This window comes from Lepidochelys kempii, chromosome 3 (assembly GCF_965140285.1).
Source record: "Lepidochelys kempii isolate rLepKem1 chromosome 3, rLepKem1.hap1, whole genome shotgun sequence".
Lineage (NCBI taxonomy): Eukaryota > Metazoa > Chordata > Testudines > Cheloniidae > Lepidochelys > Lepidochelys kempii.
The window spans coordinates 21,094,040-21,107,206 of record NC_136382.1 but is presented as its reverse complement, the minus strand read 5'-3'; the positions used below and the strand labels follow the sequence as shown (position 1 = coordinate 21,107,206).

Sequence of the window (13,167 nt, the reverse complement as noted above, 5' to 3'; positions counted from 1 at the left end):
GGTCTAAAACAGAGCATGTAGGTACAGAGAACAGGACCCCTCAGCCAGGTCCATTTTGAGGGGCAGTGAGCCAGACAACCACGTCTGCACTTCACTCCTCATCCCCAGCCAGCCCCAAAACTGACTCACCCTCCAGCTCCTCCTCCTCTGGGCTTTGTCCCTTTCCCAGGCCAGGAGGCCACCTGATTCCTTTGTTCTCCAACCCTTTAGCTATCACCTTGCAGGGGGGAAGGACCCAGGCCACCAGTTGCCAGGAGACAGAGTTTCGGCCATTTATGTACCCTGGCCCTTTGCTCTGGAACAATTACACTCCCTTATCCCACCACCTAGAGACTTAAGAAATGCATAGGGGAAACTGAGGCACCCCTACAGTATTCAGAGGAAAATTACCCCCCACTTTGTCACAGGGGGTAATTTGTATTTAATGTTTTGTGATGAAAATCCCAATCTACATCAAATTATATAAAATCTACACTGGAAAATTGTAACCCATTATCGCTAAAGACTTTATCTGGAATTCCACATCTGGAGAAGATTCCCTTCATGTCGGCTATCACTGACTTACTATTAGTACTGTGCAGTGTTCAGATTTCTGGATACAGAGAATAATAATCTGTCACTATTAAATAAGCCTTTGATTGCCAGCTAAATAAATTAGTGCTTACCTTCTCATAAGGTCTTTGTGGAACTAGATGAAGTCTCAGTGGCTCTTCTTGTTCACATGGCTTGTATTTCCAGCATGAAAAGCAGTTTCCTACCACATTAGAGATGGAGTGATTGATCCACAGCCAATACAGCACCTCCATGCTCGTTGTTTGCACTTCTCAATTGCTAAATGACCCTCGTGGATCTTCTGTAGTATTTATTTTCAGAGACTCACTGGAATTACAACCTTACTGCCCCTGAAAATCACCCCATCTATCACAGTAACTTTGTCTGCAGTTCCAATAGTCTCTTATACGTGGACAGAAACTGTTTATTTCTTCAGGCCACCCTTTAATTATCACTTCTTTAAGAATTCCCAATGATTCATCTTTTTCCGTATCCTCTCTTATTTGATGCAGTTTTCTGTTAGCTATGGGAACTGATTTTACAATCAGATCTACATAAGCTTGCTTCTCTGTCTTTAAAATCTTCTCTGGTTTTGTGGAAACCACAGCTCTGGAAAGTACATCTGCAGTGAACATGAATTTACTGGGTGTGTAGGTCACAACCAAATAATACTTTTGCAGCTTTGTCATCATTCTTTGAATGCTTAAGGTACAGTCATTTAGCAGTTTGCTAAATAGCACAATCAGGGGCTTGTGGTCGATTTCAGCTTCCACTGTCTGTCCATAAATATACTGATTGAATCTCTCACAATATTCCTAAAAGCTCCTTTTCGATCTATGCGTATCTGGTTTCCACCTCAGTCAGTGATTTTGATGCATATGCCATTGGTTGCCAACAATCCTCATGATTCTATAAAATCACTGCACCTAACCCAGACTGTGAAGCGACTGCTGAGATTTTAATGGACCTTCCTGGTACATAGAACTTCAACACTGGTTCTTGTCTTCCCATGATTCTTCCTGTTCTGCACCCTCATACCACTCATTTTTATTCTCTAGGAATTTTCTCAAAGCTGCTGCTTTTGTGAATAGATTAGGTATGAATTTTCCAGTATAATTAACCATTCCCAGGAACCATTGGGCACCTTTCTTTGAATGGGGACATGGCATCATTTCAATGGCTGAAATCTTCCTCTTATCAGGTTTTACACCTTTGTTGGAAAAGAAGTGTCCCCAATAAAAGTCAGTACTGTAACCCCTAAAACACATTTCTTACTATTTAGTTTCAGGTTTGCAGCTTTAATTGCATTCAGAACTTTCCAAAATCTATGATCATGCTCCTCTTTCATTGAACCCCAGATGATGATGTTATCCACAGAGATATCCATTAATATCCATTAATATGTTCATAGATCATATGTATGGTTTTGTGGTACACTTCTGGCACTGAAACTAAGCTGAAGGGTAAGCATAAGAATTTGTATCTTCCAAATGAGGTATTAAATGTGCATATTTTTGAGCTTTCTTTAGTTAATTTTAGCTGCCAAAAACCTGAGGATGCATCCATTTACTGAAATATTAAGCATTTGCAAATTGAGCCATAAAAAATCTCTTCTCTGGTTGATAGTTTGAATTGTTCTCTTTTTACAGCCTTGTTGAGGTCTCTGGGATCTAAGCATATGTGTAGCTGGCCGTTACTTTTCTCCACGATGACTAAGGCGCTCACCCTTTCTACTGTCACCTAAATTTTTTGTATCACTTGCATTGCTTGCATCCTTGCAAGTCAGCCTTGAGTTTATCACACAGTGCAAATGGCACCTTTCCACATGGATGGATAACTGGAGGGACCTGCTTGTTTATCCAGATTGTATGTTCGCCCCGCAAGCAACCCAACTCTTGAAACAAGTCATGACATTTCCAAAAGAGTGCCTCATAGCCAGGTTCAGTGAGAACACCCATTTCACCAGACTGAGTTTCTCACATGCAACCAGGCCTAAAACTGGTGTCACCTCTCTTGGCACTAAAATGAATGGAAGTCTTTACATGGTATTTTTATGGTTTGATGCTAACAGTGCATCTCTCCTTCACTTGTATATTTGTTCCAGAAAAAAACAGTTACTTTTATTTGTGTTGGTCCCAGTTTTGGTCTTATTTTTAGTCTCTCATAATCTTGTTCAGACAGAATATTAGTCTGAGCTCATGTGTCCAGTTTCAGTGAAATAATTGTTCCATTCACTGTCATAGGCAGAATCCAGTCCCTCTCATCAGGCTTGCTAGATCCCAGTACATCAATGAAAAACTCCTCAACCAGATTGTCTTTAACTCAATATTCTTGACTTTTCTGCATTTGGGGTTCATTAAATAACAAACCAGTGAATGAGAAAGGGATCAAACTTTCATAAAACAAACTGGAGAGCATCTCTGATGAACTGCTGTTTCCAGCCCCTGTTTTCAGGACACATCTCCAAATTCCTATGTTCATAATACTGTCCCTTATGAGGGAGCATCTCTAAATTATAATCTTCTACAAATATATCTCTGCATACAATATCTTCACCCAAAATCTCTGAATTTGGCATTGGTCACTGGCAAATTCAGCCCGTACTGGACATTACAGCAGCACACATAGGATTATGAAAGTAAAGCGGTATTTCACACTAGTTACTGTGAAGACAATATGGTGATGGGTAGAGCATAAGAACCTGAACAGAACAGAACAGATCTAGCACAATTAAAGTGGGACAATGGATCAGCATCAGCACCAGAGGCAAAATATACAGAAGCTTTCACATTTCAATAAGAAAATGGTAGGGTGGAATACTTGACTAAAGCAATCCCGGTCTTCTGTGCAATTGCAAGAGGCATTTTATACATAAATATGCAAAGAATTTTGATTAATGGCTTGGAAGGTAACAACCTGAAATTTGTCATCTGGCATCTTGGATAAATACAGTACTTAGTTACTTAGCTTAGTTGTTTTTTTTAAAGAGTTCCTTGCATAGCAGAAGGCAGAAGGGACTGGCTTCTCATAGTTCTTCTGCATGGAGAGAGAGACATTTTTTTATCTAAGAGCATAAACAAACTGTCTACTTCATATTCAGATGCCCAGATATGAACTGATCTTTATATTTGTTTCATGAGAATTCCAGGTCTAAATATACATTCATTATTGGGTGTATATGATTGTGGACTAGTTCAGAGTTCATGTCTGGATAAGCACCAAACCTTTATGCTAAAATAGTCACACTTGGGACCCAGTGTCTATACACTGCTATGCATAATGCTTACCACCCATGAATAGTCCCACTGACTTCTATACCTCAGATTTCCATATCTACAAAACTGAGATAGTAACACCTATATGTGGGACAAGGGAGATATGTAGCTTAATGTATTAATGCTTGTAAACTGCTTTGCGATCCTCCAATGAAAGTTTCTATGGAAAGAACGAAGTAATAGTAATATTATTCTGAAGGAAGTAAAGTTACTTTTGCTGAAGTACCCGATGTAAGAGGATAACTTTTTAATGAGATTAAGAACATATTTAAGATTGGCAAATTTATAAGATATCTTCAGAGGATACAAGCATGTAAAGCTGTTTGGCATAACTTTTGCAATTGTATTTGTAATAGTAATTGGATATTATGAGACTGTGAATAGCAGAGAAATGCAATTGGAAGTTCTGAGTTGTGAATTATATGGCATATTTTATTGCTTAGACCCGGAGAGTTGCTACTGTTACAGCATCCAAATGGGGCTTTCTTTGATTTATTTACATATGTACAGTATTTGACTGGTATTATGCTCACTTATTTATATTTATATCAGCTATTTGATCACATGGTGATGTGAAGAAACTGTTGCAATATTGTGATCTAACATTTTATATTTTCCTACTTGCAATAACTGTGACATACTAAAACATCTGTAATCATTTCTGTGTCAGACATGAGGATGCAGATGGAGATTCTAGGACCTGATAACAAAGTGATTTGCTAACAGGTGCTAAAGAAATTTACTTGTGTTCAGAGGCGTTCACAAAGGGGAGCAAGTAGGAGCACAGCCTCCCACCCCAATAATCAGCAAGGGCACAGAACTCCTCTGGGCCCAGGAATGTGGTGGGGAGAATGAGCTCCTCCGGCCTCAGGGCCGTGCGGAGGGAAGTGGGAGGGAGGAGCAAGCTCCTCCGGTCCTGGGGCCATGGCAGGGATACAGAATGTGCCCCTCCAGACATAGTCAAATTTAAATTCCTGTGCATGCCCGTGTGTGTGTGTGCGTGTTGTTTCTTCATAAGAACCTGAGTTAGGCCTGATTTTGAATGAAACTGTAGTAATTTGAGATAATCAGCGCAGGTCAAAATGACTTTTTTCCATTATGGAAAACTGAAATGACAGTTCGCTTGCTGACCACCTAGAAGGCTGACAATTCCACTTCTATCTGCCTTCCAGTTCTCCCAAAGCTGATTTGTTTTTGGAAATTCTTTCTGATGAAAAATGTATGTTTTTGACATTTTGTCCCAATTAGGATAATTTTTTTTTTCAGAAACATGAGAAAGTTCTATTCTCACCCAGTTCTAGGGATGACTTAATAGTCTTTTGGATCTTTTATTCTCTGCTATCCAGAGGAGGGGACAAGATGTCATCATTCAAGTTTTGGGTGGTTTTCTTTACAGTTGTAAGATCTAGAAATGTAAGGCAATATTTTTATCTGTAGGTGCCTGAGACAGTGTACTCCCCCTTAATCTGTACTTAGGCACCTTATTAAGTGGCTTGACTTTCAGAAATGCTGAGCACTTGCATCTCCCACTGACCTGAAATCATAAGGTGCACATCTTCAAAAGGGGTCACTCTTAATAGAACTCCTTTATAGAAGGAATATAACTGAAGACCTGGTCAAGAATGATCCTATAGCATTATTCACAAAATTAGATGCTGTTAGCCCCATTTCCGCAAATGGAAATGCCACATTTTACACAAATAAACTCCCTCTGCAATTTCAGTTTGAGGAAATTAATTTTTATTTTATTGTTTTTGTAGGAAACCAATCCATTTCTTCTGGTGGGATCAGTTCTATGTCCTGTTTAGTTTCTGCTCTCCAGACAGTCTGAGTCCTCAGAGTGGATTTTATGCTTGCTCTGCCTGGCCTAGATTTGAGCAGCAATAGTATTTGCTCCTGATCATAGAGTCACATGTCCTGGTTCAGACTGTACTCAGTGCTAGTACTGGGGTATAGAATCATAGAAGATTAGGGTTGGAAGAGGCCTCATGAGGTCATCTAGTCCAACCCCAACTAAATCATCCCAGCCAGAGCTTTGTCAAGCTGGGGCTTGGATGAGGCTACTGCTTTGTCTCAGTTTTTCAGAGGTCTTTACTCTCAAACATGTGGAAGACACTGTTGCCCTGTACATTTTAACCTCAGATCCTTGAGCTGCCCCTTATAAAGCAAAATTGGCCAATTCTTATATTCTTCTTTTATGGCATGATGATAGCCTCTTGGACTTAATTATGGCGTCTTGTAGGATCCCCTTCCGCCCTGTTATTTTACATTCATACACTAGTGTCTTGATTATCTAGGCCTCTCTGTCTAAGACATGTCCGTAATTTCTTTCTGTTTTTATTCCTTGCTATTGACTCCTGATTATACAAACTCCCAATTGTCTGAACAAATATGATGTGACCCTGCTGTCTGGATAATCAAACATACTTCCTCCTCTAAATGGACCTTACTCACAATCCTACCTCCACTGTCATCAATGAATAGGTTCCTACTCACTGTAGATGGACCAGAATCTAGATTTCTTAGTTCTTCTATAATTGCCTTGCCAGAAATAATTTGCGTGGTGTGAACCCTTTCCTACTATGCTGAATTCAGGAGGCTCCCAGTGGGTGTTGCATACTGCCCTATTATTTACAGATTCTCAATCAAAGTATCTGTCAATAAGAGTAGATCCAGACTGTCTTCCCCTCTAGTGGGTGTCTCCACATTTTGGATCATAAAGTTGTCTTTATTACTTTGGAACCTCTTTGATAATTCCTATTTCCCTGGATTTATTTCTTAAATACTGAAGTCGTTAAAAATCCTCCTTGGACATAGTATTCCCTGTGGGTTCAATAATCCTGAGAGCTGGCCAAGGAATTTTTAATTTTCTCTCGAATTATCATTCTTCTCCTCATCATTTTGCCTTTATTGTCAGTTCCTTGTTTCCTGACTCAAAGGACTTGAGACCTATTCTCTTCATTGTGGATCTGTAGTGGTCTGACATTAGACATAGAGCCACTCTTCTTTCTGTTCTCCTATACATTCTGTATCTATTCGTTGTTACTAATTAATTAATATCATTGATTTTTTTTAGGTTCAGATCTTCATCATTATGATCAATGGAGCTATGCCAATTTATACCACTTTAGCATCTGCCCTGTATGTTGCAGTAACGATTAGAGGCCTGAATGAGGACAGGAGCCCTACTGTTCTAGATAGTGTACGAACAGAAGGGTACAGTCCCTCCCCTATGCTGTCATTCTGGCTATAAAAATCATCCCAACAGGTTTTAGTTATACTAACTAGAGCACAATTGCCATGATTATAAGGCAGTTCTAATTTTCCTGGTTTCCTAGATTACTTGCATTTGCATACAGAGGCTTTATTATTGCTCTTCTTACTCTCCATCTTTTGTCTTCTTTGTGGTGGCTGATTTTTATTTCCGCTTCTACACTCTGAATATCTAAGAGTCTAACATCCCATTTATGATGCTAGGTACTTGGCAGATTTAGTGGACCATCAAATCAGCTGTATAAAACAACATTTCCATGGGGTGCTACGTTTAGAAATGTATAGTACACATAAAAGCAGCTAGTGCTCAGCTGAGAATATTACTGGGTTTAGAACCACACAGGCCTCTTTCGAACCCCATTAAATGTTATGATATGTACACAGAGATAGTGCAAGAGAAAACAGCATAAAATATTAGTTTAACATTATCAGATTAATGTGTATTCATCTGAGCCACCTGAATTCAGCATAGTAGGAAAGGGCTTCACACAATGCAAAAGGGCAAGGGCATTATTTGCAGCAATAAAAAACCAGTAGCTGGCCTTTATCAGCTGATTCAGGTTTGCAGGACTCAGTCTGTGGGGCTATAAAATTGCAGTGTAGATATTTAGGCTCATGCTGGAGCCCAGACTCTGAGACCCATGAGTCAGCAGAAACGGGCCAGACGCGGGTGTTTTACTGCAGTGTAGACATACCTTCAGTGTATCCCCTGCTGGTGCTCAGGCAGTGAGGCGAAGAAAGAAGCAGCTCTTTACTCCATGACTTGTATATTTGCTGCAATGAAGAAACTTTACTGCTTGAGAGATGGGCTGAGAGGGCCCAGAGTAATAGCTTAAATAAGTTTACTGGTATTTGAAGTACTGATCAAACTAGCTGGGTATAGATGGGACTGGGGGATAGTTTTTGTTCCAGGAGCTCTAGAAAAGGCTGATGCAGAAAAAGTTATAGATCTGATTGTCCCCTTGCATCAGTGCAGAGAGAGTGCAAAGTGGGTTTGTGATTACATAAGGCATAAAGTAGTGGAGAATCACATCCATAGGTTTTTAAAGATCATGATAAAGAAAACTCAACAATGTTTGCATGTGAATGGATGTTGGTATTCGGTAGGTGCAGAAAGGTTGCCCTATCTCCTCCAGAATCTCCAACAGAGCATCTGAGATCTTTATAGCTCTCATGAGGTCCATAGAAAATACTCAATGTATCTGTCTCTAGTGTTCGTAGCCTGTTTTCCTATCTTTTCATTCTTTCCTAGGGTTAGACAATTGCTTCTTTTCAAGTGAGGCAGAATGGTCTAGTGGACTGCACCCAGGGCTGGAGCCAAGAACTGCTGAGGTCTAATACTGCAACTGACACAGTGTGTGACTTTGAGGTAATCATATAAACTTTCAGTTGCCCCATCTATAAAATGAGACGAATACTTACCTGTCTCCCAGTGGTGCGGATTCATTAAATAATGTTTGCACAGAAAGCACAGAAAAACAGAAAGCACTCTGTGGGTGCCAAGTACTAGTATCCTCTGAGGTATTTTTTCTCAGTGGCAGGTGCTAATATACTATATCATGGGTGACCAATATACTTGTGTATGGCATTAAATTATTTCCAAGCCAATCATTTGCAAAGGAAAGAACTTTAAAGGGGCTGCTTCTCCTCTTACACAAATTTTATGCTACTAAAACTGTCAGTTTCAGGGGAATCATCCCTAACTTTCAGCAGTATAAATAAGATGGCATCATGTCCTGGGAAGCAGTGTCTTCAAGCCACTTTATAGTTGCTATGTAGAGGGGCCATAGAACTGTGTGAGCTAACTTATGCCCTCAATAGGCCTATTGACATTAATAAGTTTGTATGGCTGTAACTACAGGCACAATCGGACCCTAAATAGGTAATAGATCATTTATTCAACAAATAGCCTCTTTTTTTCTGCCCATAAATATATCTGTGAACAGGTCAGAGATTAATATATTCATAGATTACAAGGCCAGAAGGGATCATTGTGATCTTCTAGTCTGACCTGTATATCACAGGCCATAGAACTTCCCCAAAATAATTCCTAGGGCATAGCTTTTAGAAAAATACCCATCTTGACTTAAAAATTGTCAGTGAAGGAGAATCCATCACAACCTTTGGTAAATTGTTCTAAATGTTAGTTACTCTAACTGTTAAAAATATCCACCTTATTTCCAGTCTGGATGGGCCTAGCATCAACTTCCAGTCACTGGACTGTGTTATACTTTTCTCTACGAGATTGAAGAGCCTATTACTAAATATTTTTCTCCATATAGCACTTATAGGTTGTAATTAAGTCACCCCTTAACAGTCTCTTTTTTAAGCTAAATAGATTGAGCTCTTTGAATCTATCACTATAAAGTAAGTTTTCTAATCCTATAATCATTCTTGCAGTTCTTCTCAAACACTCTCCAGTTTGCCAATATCCTTCTGGAATTGTGGATGCCAGAACTGGACACAGTATTCGAGCAGTGATCACACCAGTGCCAAATACAGAGGTAAAATAAATTTTCAACTCCTATTCAAGTCCCTCGGTTATGCTTTCAAGGATTACATTAACCCTTTTGGTCACAGTGGCACACTGGGAGTAGATCTTCAGCTAATTAACCACCAACAACCCAAAATCCTTTTCAGTCCCTGTTTCCCAGTATAGACCTCCATCCTCTAAGCCCTGGTCTCCACTAGGAATTGAGGTTGGATTTAGCAGCATTAAATCGATTTAACCCTGCTCCCATCCACAAGACAAAGACCTTTTTATTTACTTAAAGGGCTCTTAAAATCGATTTCCTTACGCCACCCCCGACAAGGGGATTAGCACTGAAATCAGCCTTGCCTGGTCGAATTTGGGGTACTGTCGACGCAATTAGATGGTATTGGCCTCCAGGAGCTATTCCAGAGTGCTCCATTGTGACCGCTCTGGACAGCACTCTCAACTCAGATGCACTGGCCAGGTAGACAGGAAAAGGCCTATGAACTTTTGAATTTCATTTCCTGTTTGGCCAGCGTGACAAGCTGCAGGTGAGTGCAGAGCTCATCAGCAGAAGTGACTATGATGGAGTCCCAGAATCAAAAAAGAGCTTCAGCATGGACCGAACGGGAGGTATGGGATCTGATCACTGTATGGGGAGATGAATCCGTGCTATCAGAACTCCGTTCCAGTTTTCGAAATGCCAAAACATTTGTCCAAATCTCCCAGGGCATGAAGAACAGAGGCAATAACAGGGACCCGAAGTAGTGCCACGTGAAACTTAAGGAGCTCAGGCAAGCCTACCAGAAAACCAGAGAGGCAAACGGCCGCTCCGGCTCAGAGCCCCAAACATGCCACTTCTATGATGAGCTGTATGCCATTTTAGGGGGTTCAGCCACCACTACCCCAACCGTGTTGTTTGACTCCTTCAATGGAGATGGAGGCAACATGGAAGCAGGTTTTGGGGACGAGGAAGATGATGATGATGATGAAGTTGTAGATAGCACACAGCAAGCAAGTGGAGAAACCAGTTTTCCCGACAGCCAGGAACTGTTTCTCACCCCAGACCTGGAGCCAGTACCCCCTGAACCCACCCAAGACTGCCTTCCAGACCCACCAGGAGGAGAAGGGACTTCTGGTGAATGTACCTTTTTAAATAGCATACATGGTTTAAAAGCAAGCATGTTTAATGATTAATTTGCCCTGGCAATCGCGGCTCTCCTGGATGTACTCCCAAAGCCTTTGCAAACGGTTTCGGGGGAGGGCAGCCTTATTCCATCCACCATGGTAGGACACTTTACCACTCCAGGCCAGTAGCACGTACTCGAGAATCATTGTAGAACAAAGCATTGCAGTGTATGTTTGCTGGCATTCAAACAACATCCGTTCTTTATCTCTCTGTGTTATCCTCAGGAGAGTGATATTATTCATGGTCACCTGGTTGAAATAGGGTGCTTTTCTTAAGGGGACATTCAGAGGTGTCCGTTCCTGCTGAGCTGTTTGCATGTAGCTGAACAGAAATGTTCCCTACTGATAGCCACGGGAGGGGGGCGGGGGGAGGGGTTAGCCACGTGCTGGGGGGAGGCAAAATGCGACCTTGGAATGAAAGCACATGTGCTATGTATGTAATGTTAACAGCAAGGTTTACCGTGAAAGAGTGTGCCCATTGTTCTATAAAATGTGTCTTTTTAAATACCACTGTCCCTTTTTTTTCCTCCATCAGCTGCATGTGTTTCAAGGATCACAGGATCTTCTCCTTCCCAGAGGCTAGCGAAGATTAGAAGGCGAAAAAAATGCACTTGCGATTAAATGTTCTCTGAGCTTATGCTGTCCTCCCACACTGACAGAGCACAGATGAATGCATGGAGGCAGACAATGTCAGAGAGCAGGAAAGCACAAAATGACCGGGAGGAGAGGTGGCGGCCTGAAGAGAGTAAGTGGAGGGCTGAAGAGAGGGCTGAAGCTGAAAGGTGGTGGCAGCGTGATGAGAGAAGGCAGGATTCAATGCTGAGGCTGCTGGAGGATCACACTAATATGCTCCAGCATATGGCTGAGCTGCAGGAAAGGCAGCAGGAGCACAGACTGCTGCTACAGCCCCTGTGTAACCAACCACCCTCCTTCCCACCTTCCATAGCCTCCTCATCCAGATGCCCAAGAACATGGTGGGGGGCCCTCCGGCCACCCAGCCACTCCACCCCAGAGGATTGCCCAAGCAACAGAAGGCTGGCATTCAATACGTTTTAAAGTTTTAAACTTTTAAAGTTCTGTGTGGCCTTGTCCTTCCCTCCTCCACCACCCCTCCCAGGCTGCCTTGGCAGTTATCCCCCTATTTGTGTGATGAATGAATAAAGAACGCATGAATGTGAAGCAAAAATGACTTTATTGCCTCTGCAAGTGGTGATCGAAGGGAGGAGGGGAGGGTGGTTAGCTCACAGGGTAGTAGAGTGAACTAAGGGGATGGAGAGGGTTCATCAAGGAGAAACAAACAGAATTTTCACACCGTAGCCTGACCACTCATGAAACTGGTTTTCAAAGCTTCTCTGATGCGCACCGCGCCCTCCTGTGCTCTTCTAACCTCCCTGGTGTCTTGGCTGCGTGTAACCAGCAGCCAGGAAATTTGCCTCAACCCCCCACCCTGCCATAAACTTCTCCCCCTTACTCTCACAGATATTGTGGAGAGCACAGCAAGCAGTAATATAGTGGGAATATTGGTTTAGCTGAGGTCTAACCGAGTCAGTAACCTGCGCCAGCGCACTTTTAAATGTCCAAATGCACATCCAAATGTGACCATCGCTTATTAGCGCTGTAGTGTCCAGGAAGTGGATCTCTTGTTCAGGCTGAGGTTGATGTTGGGATGGAAATTGTTGAAATCATGGTGGAATTCCTCAAGGGCTTCTTTTCCATGGGTCCAGATGATGAAGATGTCATCAATGTAGCACAAGTAGAGTAGGGGCCTTAGGAGATGAGAGCTGAGGAAGTGTTTTTCTAAGTCAGCCATAAAAATGTTGGCATACTGTGGGGCCATGTGGATACCCATAGCAGTGCCGCTGATTTGAAGGTATACATTGTCCCCAAATGTGAAATAGTTGTGGGTGAGGACAAAGTCACAAAGTTCAGCCACCAGGTTTGCCATGACATTATCGGGGATACTGTTCCTGACAGCTTGTAGTCCATCTTTGTGTGGAATGTTGGTGTAGAGGGCTTCTACATCCATAGTGGCCAGGATGTTGTTTTCAGGAAGATCACTGATGGATTGCAGTTTCCTCAGGAAGTCAGTGGTGTCTACACAAAGTAAAACTATTTCCCCATGTTTATTTCTCCCACACACACCCCCGACTGTTCCTCGGATGTTCCTGTTAACTGCTGGAAATCGCCCACCTTGATTATCACTACAAAAGGTTTTTCCCCCCCGCTCGCCTGCTGGTAATAGCTCATCTTAAGTGATCACTCTCTTTCGAGTGTATATGATAATACCCATTTTTTCATGGACTGTGTGTATATAAATCTCCTCACTGTATTTTCCACTGAATGCATCCGATGAAGTGAGCTGTAGCTCACAAAAGCTTATGCTCAAATAAATTTGTTAGTCTCTAA

At 41.8% G+C, this 13,167-nt stretch overlaps 1 long non-coding RNA gene across 2 annotated transcripts in view; it reads left to right on the top strand.

Annotated features, from left to right (window-relative positions):
- Positions 1–12,018, top strand: part of LOC144930373 (uncharacterized) — a 127,047-nt gene extending 115,029 nt beyond the window's left edge. For both annotated transcript variants that reach the window (XR_013635501.1, XR_013635502.1), the window contains 3 exons: positions 8,353–8,469; positions 9,501–9,604; positions 11,297–12,018. This is a non-coding gene — a long non-coding RNA (uncharacterized LOC144930373). The remainder of the gene's footprint in view (positions 1–8,352; positions 8,470–9,500; positions 9,605–11,296) is intronic.
- The last annotated feature ends 1,149 nt before the right edge of the window (positions 12,019–13,167 follow it).